The 7,878-nt window shown below is 36.3% G+C and overlaps 1 non-coding gene across 1 annotated transcript; it reads left to right on the top strand.

Annotated features, from left to right (window-relative positions):
- The first annotated feature begins 3,131 nt into the window (after nucleotides 1–3,131).
- On the top strand, nucleotides 3,132–3,204 carry TRNAP-AGG (transfer RNA proline (anticodon AGG)). The gene has a single exon. It is a non-coding gene; the product is annotated as a tRNA-Pro (tRNA).
- Nucleotides 3,205–7,878: the final 4,674 nt, after the last annotated feature.

Genomic DNA, 7,878 nt, shown 5'->3' with positions numbered 1-7,878 from the left:
TGGGAAGAGATAAAAGATGTAATACATATTGGACATGCTAAATTTGAGATGCCTATTACATATCCAACTAAAGATGTAGAATAAAATATTGAATAACCATCTGAACATTTAAATTGAGTAAGTATCACATGCAAGTATTATTTATAGCCATGGTACTGGATGCCATCACCGGGGTGAAAGATAGAGAGAAAAGAACAAAAGTACTCCAGATTAACCTCTGGGGCACGAGGAAGTAGGTATTTCCTGAAAAGTAGACCTAGGAAGGAGGGAGAGGGAGAGAGGAGAGGAAAGGCAGGGATGCGTGAATTCAAAGACTCCTAGAGAGGAAACATCCCGGAAAGAAGAGGGGGTTGGTGAGATTTCAAGTAAGACAAAGCTAAAGAAATAGCAATGAGTTTGGCAACGTGTTTTTTTTTTTTAATCACCTAGGTTAGTATTGTCTCCGTAGTTGTGGGGACAGAAGCTTAACTGGTTGACAAGTAAACAGAAGATAAGATCAGATACAAATTGTGGAAGATACTTAGCATACTTAGGAGACTATGAAAAGGAACAGAAAATGACCCATCACTGGAGGGGTTGTGTCATCAAGGATGAAATTCTCTATTTTTGTACAGTGGAATTACAATTCACTTAGTAGGGGACACTAGATCAGCTAATGTTAATGATCCAGTGGAGCAGGATAATGTAATGATTTAGAAGGAATGATGAGTAGTGAATGAGCTAAAATTTTGACTAACATCAATGAATATTATCCAGAACCAAGGGAAAAGAAGGGGTTTTGATAAAAGTAAGGGAACAGAGAAAAGACAGATGAAAGATACAAATTTGTGTTTGACTATAGATGTGTTACTGGAAAAAATAGTTCCTTTTGAGTGTTAGATTCTACTTTCTTGATGAAATATGAAGTGAAGTCCTTATCTGAGAGTGAAGGGCAATGGAAAAAGGGAGGTGGTGAGAACTTGGAAGATAAATGAAAATATACTAACAGAATAATAGTAGGTAAACTTGGAAGTGCTGATGTTTGTGTTTGCAGTTGGGAATTTCTAGTAAAACAGACCACCACGCTTGTGACATTTGCCCCCAGCTACACCCAGCAGCTCTGCGGCATGTGGACAGATGGAAGACCCTGCATTCAAGGATGATGGAGGCTGAGTGGGAAAGGGAGTTGTGAAGGTTTGCAATTCATTTTGGTGGTAGCTCAATACATACAAATTGAAAACAGAAGTGCAGGAAAGACGGTGCTGATGAATGAAGAAGATGAATATGGTAGAATAAATAAAATGAATCAATAACAAGTGGTGGTGAAATCCTTAACATAAAGCTCTTAAAAGTGGAGGGCATCCTGACTACTTCCTATATCTGAGGGATGCAAGCAAAACGTCCTTAGCAGACTCTTAAATTTTAGATGAGGTCAGGAGGTGAGGAGAACTAAAAGAGATTTATGAATTGTTAATTACTAACTCAGAGCTTCCAAGGGCACAGTGCTTTAATCTTGGCCCTCGCAAAGGAGGTGAAAGATGAGAACAGATTAGGAGATGCCCAAGATGGTAAGGAAATTCGAGTTCAGGTGATAAGGCAATAATTGGGATGCTTGGTTTCTGGAAATTACAAATACTTCCCACAATAAACAGTAGTAAATAATTAGAAGTGATTATGTCATTGAGCAAAGTGGGCTATTAGTTCAAACTTGCTGTTACGGGTTTCTGGAACCTTTAGTCTGTTTTATAGCCAGGAATGATATCACACTATTGATTAGAGATATGACAGCAGAAATGTTCCCCCTAGATCCTGTCCTAAGGCAGTGTGGTTAAAGTTATAACCACTATATATATACTGATACACTATATCAGAAGTAATATAGACATAGCTTCAAATCACAGCTACATAATTTAATTGCTAGGAGAATCACGTAACTTTAGGCCAAGGAGTTTTCATTTGTTAAGAAAAAAATGAAAAAAAAATATATAAGGAAGATAAGTAGTTACTCCTATCTTAGTGGGTGATGCGCAGATTAAAGTCTACGGGAAATGAGGATATAGGAAAGTACCTGTAGAACATCTGAACGCCATTTTCCTCTTCCACCTTTCTTCTTACGGGACCTGTGGCCCCCTTATCCCCACTCCTGCATTTCACTACCTCATTAGTATGCAACTCACCAGCTTGTAATACTGATAACTGTAATAACTGAAAGAGGTGGCATTCATTTTTTTTTTTTTGATAGCCTGGCTCATACTAAGTTCCCTAAATATTTATATAGTGAATTACCAAAATGTGTAACTGTGATCATAATTAAATCTTGAGATCCAATATCTGCAACTTTAGTACTGAAGAGCTACTAATACCATTTTTATTATTTAAAAAGATGCAAAACTTCTTTGACATTTTAGATATATGTAACTATTGGTACTTTAGTTTCTTTTTTTTTTTAAAGGAAACTTTGCAGGGTAATGTGATTAGAAATTCAAGAATTATCCACCTGTTAAAGGATTCAACTTGTGCTTGAAACAGGGTTGCCAAAATAAGAAAGACGTCCACATGTAGCCCATATTTTAAATGCTAGGGCTAATATAATTTTTATCGTATGTCACAGACATGTGGATGATACTGTTTTTCTGCTTTGTGAATTCTCATCAGCTCCCTTGATTAATGTTTACTGAGCTCCCACAAAGAAAATGACACTATACCTGCCATTGAATTTATTCACTTCTTCAAACTGATGAATCAGCACTCTAGGATGAAAGGATGACTTTAAACATGAATGCTCTACAAAAAAAAAAAAAAAAATCTTTCAACCAGGATAATTCATTATTCTCCTTTTCAGTGTTTTGGTCTTTAAAGGTGCAGGCAATCAAGTATTGCCTTTGCTTCATAAAATGCTCCCTTTGCATTACTGGTATCATTCATGCTATTTTTCTTTTTCTGTTGCTGCCTTTACTTACAAATCATAAGTAGATTATTTTTCTACAAAGAAGAGGGTCGATTCTAACCTTCTATTATTTCAAAGGAAAAACTGATAATCTTATGATATTTGTATAAAAACATTTTTGAAATTAAGTCCTTCCTAAATCCTTTCCTACAATTCAAGCAGAAAATTGCTTTAAAAGTTAGATCTCAAAATGTTAGCTTAGTGGGGAGGGTATAGCTCAGTGGTAGAGTGCACACTTAGGATGCATGAGGTCCTGGGTTCAATCCCCAGTACCTCCATTAAAAATAAATAAGTAAATAAATAACGCTTTACCTATCCCCCCAAATTTAAATAAAAGTAAATAAATTTTAAAAAAGGAACAAGTAAATACGCAATTTTTAAAAATTAGCTCATTTTCATTTTAATGTTTTACACAAACTTAATTATCCCCCTCTCTGCTAGATATTTGACACAAAGCTGAATTCATATTAATTATGTTTTAAAAAATGAACTTCTGATATCGTCTGCAACTTTTTCTTGTTAATGTAGTCCCGCATATTTTTCTGCCTGAGACAGACTTTGGATTCATCACAATCTGTTTCCCTGAAAAGAGTTGGAGTGAAGAAAAAGAAAATTTGCTAAGACTGCTCAACCTGCATGACCAGCATTTCTTCCTGACTTTTCCCTTGGACCCTCAGTTGTCAAAATTGCAATGTCAAGAATCTTGGTAACATAGATCTGCTTCCTTCTAATTAAGGAATGCAGGAATTAACTAACCTAGCTTCAGAGAGGCAGAAGCGGAGTATCAGATCTGATCATGGTTTGATTTTTAAATCCTTTTCTAAAATGTTGTGCTTGCCTTTCTTTGCATAAGGAAGGTTCATTTAATTGTCTTTGAGTCCAAATTCTAACACACAACTCAAGTTCCTAGTACTCTGCTTCCGCTACCATCACTTTTATCTTTGAACAATCTCTGGTTTGCATTTTGTCTTGATGCACTCATTTTGGGGCTTTTTAACCAGAGGTCTTTCTGTTTCTCTTCTCAGATATAAGCTTTCTCATTTACCAGCTGCTCTTCAGAGCTCCAGGGAACTTGCCTTGTCTTCAGATCAAAAGTCCCCCAAATTAAGTGTCATGTCCTTAAGATGCATTGCTTTATCTACCCTGAAGAGTTGTCATAAAGGCAAATTTTGTTCAAAGTCCAGTAGTAGTTGCTTTACTCTGATCATCTTTATGGTCAACTCTGGTATTTCCTGTGGTTTTTGAACCCCGGACCCAGTGATGTATGTTCTTTCTGCCTACTCTGATTTGCTTGATGGGAAAATTTTTGAATCTGAAATTTTGGTTGAGACATATTCACATTTGAGCTGAGTAGCTTAAAGTGTACAATTCCCTCAGGAAACTACAGAGACTAGACTCCTTTATTCTTTACATTGAAAGACAACTGCCACCCGCTTTCTGACTGTCCTGCAGAGTACAAATAACCACATTTAACATGCAAAACCTGCCACTCATACTCAAACTGTTGATGGCCCAGCAGAAAAATATCCTTCAACATTTAAAGTTCATTAAAGCTTATTGTCTCACTGTATTTGCGGTTTATCATAGGTGCCACAGAATCCTAAATTCATTGATTTCCATAAACAAGCCATTTTCATTCTTTTATCTTTTAATGACCTTTCTCCTAGTATTTAATCATAGCTTACGGCACAGATCTGTAAAAGCAATTATGAGACAACACATGTTTGGCAGTCTTGTCATTATCTCATGAGTTAAGAAAGGTCAGATTTTCTCAGCACTTGTATGGAAAGCTCCAAAGAAAAGACAGGTGTTTCATGGATAAGCACTGGGGATTCACACAGAGGAACTCGTCCTTTGAGACACAATAGCACGCTCTTCATAAAACAGTAAACTCCCTGCCCCCTGTCCCCTACCTAGTGAAATAGCTCTGTAGTTTTCAGGCTAAAAGAATAAAATGCCCGTGAATGTATATACTAAAAAGAATGGAAAAAAATGAACATTATCAATTTTTAAAACAAGGCTTTTCTTCCAAGAAAGTAAAATAATTGAACTGGCAAGATGCGGAGTTGTTTACACAATGTGGCGCCCCTGCTCATCTCTCTCCGGTCTAATCTTCACAAGGGAGAAGGAGGAACGGCAGGTACTCATGGTGATTAATTACACACACATGCCTCCCCAGAGCCATATCATGGTGATAGATGTCTGCATAGTGCTGAAGTCCCCTAATTAGGACTGACTGAATATGGCAGATTAAAATTCTAAACATTAGGCTTTGGGGAGAAAAAAAATCCAGCCCCCATTCAATTTTCATTAGCTTGGAGTCATTTCATATATTCAAAGTCATCTGAGAAATACTTCTAGGTTTCCTGAGAAATTTAGCTACAACCCAGGAATGCTGAATTTGATAGTTATTTTAAATCCTGGATTGTTTCAGTGGCACCTTCTCTGTAGGGCCAATGCCTTTAAAACATTAAGATAATTAAGGGAAAACAGGTAGAATATTTTCTAAATTATTGTGTTATTCTGTTCGCTCCTTAGTTTTACAGCTTTACCCCAGTTTTCGTAAGTTAGAGATTTACACCTTGCTCGGATATCTGCCTACTCTACTCTTCTGAAGCAAAATTCCCATTTCTTAAATATGTTAGTTCTGAATACATCATTTGGGATAGAAAAATAACCCAAATAAGTTTTCATTTCATCTTCTTTTGGTTACCAATTTTTTAAGAGAAAGTTTTATTCTAATATATAATATATATAAATTAAATTAAAGAAAATAATATAATTAGAATAATTAGTAAAACAGTTAAATTGGAAAACAACTTCAGCAGGCCACTGAGAGTTAGTAACTCATAAATTTAACTCAGTTAATAGATTTGGTAAACTTCCTTAAAATCTATTTGGTCTCAACACTGCTTTGAATTTCAAGGAAGTCATGACAGGAGATACACTCTCTGGTGGTCAGTTTCCATGCCTGTCTGTTCCTCCTCAGCTTGAGTTCTAGGAGGGCAAGACTGCTTAAAGATGCTCAGAAAGACTGAATGGAAGGGTTTGAATAGAGGGAAAGGACCGGGAGAGGTCCTTAATCTGGAATCTACACCAACCTCTCGAAATTCCCTCTGGCAGAACTCCCGGACAATGTCCTGCCTCAGAAATGCAGACAGAGCCTCAAGCAAGGATTCCTATTACTGAACTAATCCCAGGTTTGAAGACTATCACCTGCCTGTCAGCTGAAAGTTTAATGAAAAACTTCACAGGCAAAATGACAACCAGAAAGTGGGAAAAATGAAAACTAAGACATCAGCAAGTAGCAAAATAAAATGAATAGCTTCCCCACTTGGCTCTGGCTGTCCACTGTACATTCAGAGGCATCAGTTAGTGTTGGCATTTTTGTACTGGTTTCCATCTCCATTTTTGTACAGCCATGGTATACAAGGGGAGTCTTCTGTCATATATTTTGTTCATTTTCCCTGGTTTATATAGTTGAGACAGATCAGGCATGGACATTTTTCTCTGCTTATGTTCTCATTCTGATGACTTTAGGATAACAGGAAAAAGTACTGAAACTGTTCCTACTTATAGCTTTAGTGTAAGCATCTGCCACTCAAAGGTGTGTTTATGCCATGTCTCAGCTGAAGATGGTGTGGGAGAGAGATCTGAACACCAAATTGCACTACTTCAGAATGAAAGGTATCCCTGAGACACTAAAGGGGTTTACGCACAATTATAGGGTAACTATGTCAGGTTGTATCTTTATCATTTATATTTTAAGTTTTTTTGTCCCCTTTTCTACCCCTTCTGCTTCTTACCATGACCAGAAAGCCTGACATGTCCCTTGGTTAAGATTTTCTTATTTTTCTTTCTGCCAAGTTACCATTCTTCAGGTTTTTCAGTTACTGTTTACCTAAAACTTGAAACTATTGAAGAAAGATTTCTCATTCCATTTTAAAGGCTATTTAGCTATTATTGGCATCAAATAGGAACAAGCTTTTTAAAAATCACAAAGACTAACTATGTCAATATTTTAATATCTACTTTTATCTTTCTCACATGTGGAAGTCTTGAGGTAAATTGTCCAACTGTTTTTATGCCAATTCTCCAGTGTGTCCCCTCTAAAAACTCAGGTTATCTTGTTATTCTCCTAGGAGTGGTTTTTATCCCTAAAATCTTACAGTCCAAAGTGGTTGCTTTGACTCCAGACATCACACGTTAAAGGCAAAAGTGGTGAAGAAGACACATATCATCTTTCTTGAGGTAGATTCCCTGAGGAAGAGCCACATCCCCTTGGATCCCGTTGGCTGCACCTTCGTCAGATGCTATACAGAACTGCAAGTGCATTGAGAAATCAGGGCCCAACACAAATTAGGAATTCTATCACTATGACAAGAGGGAAAACATATTAAAGACAACAAGCAATCTCTGACATCTTCTACTAGAAATGAAACTTGTGAAATCAAAAACCTTGCAAGTAGCAGATGGTACATGTGTTGGCTTCTAACTTTACTTTTAACTAGACTTGCAGGAAAAAAAAAAAAAGGCAAGCTAACTAACCAATCTAAGCTTTCAAAGTCTTAACAATAAAATGGGGAAAATAATGACAACATTCTCAGATTATTGTGAGGTTTGATCTTCTCTAAAAGGAGCAGGATAACATTCTGCACTTAATATGTATTCAAAAAATGTTAACCTCCCTCTCTTAAAACATCTTTCCTTGTAAGCTAGCTTGCAAGTCATACAGAAACTTTAATACTTACAGAAAATTGACAATTAATGTCCAACAGAAAAATCATGTGAGCCACAAATGTGCATAAACTCCAGTATACATCTTCTAGTAGCCATATTAAAAAATTAAAATAGGACGAAGTTAGTTTATATTCTTCTCTATTTATACTTATATAGTCAAAATGTTATCATTTCAATATAAAATAGAAAATTACTGAGATGATTTTCATTCC

This window comes from Camelus dromedarius, chromosome 5, assembly GCF_036321535.1.
Source record: "Camelus dromedarius isolate mCamDro1 chromosome 5, mCamDro1.pat, whole genome shotgun sequence".
Classification (NCBI taxonomy): domain Eukaryota; kingdom Metazoa; phylum Chordata; class Mammalia; order Artiodactyla; family Camelidae; genus Camelus; species Camelus dromedarius.
Note: the sequence above shows the minus strand (reverse complement) of the source record. Positions and strands in the feature narration are given on the sequence as shown.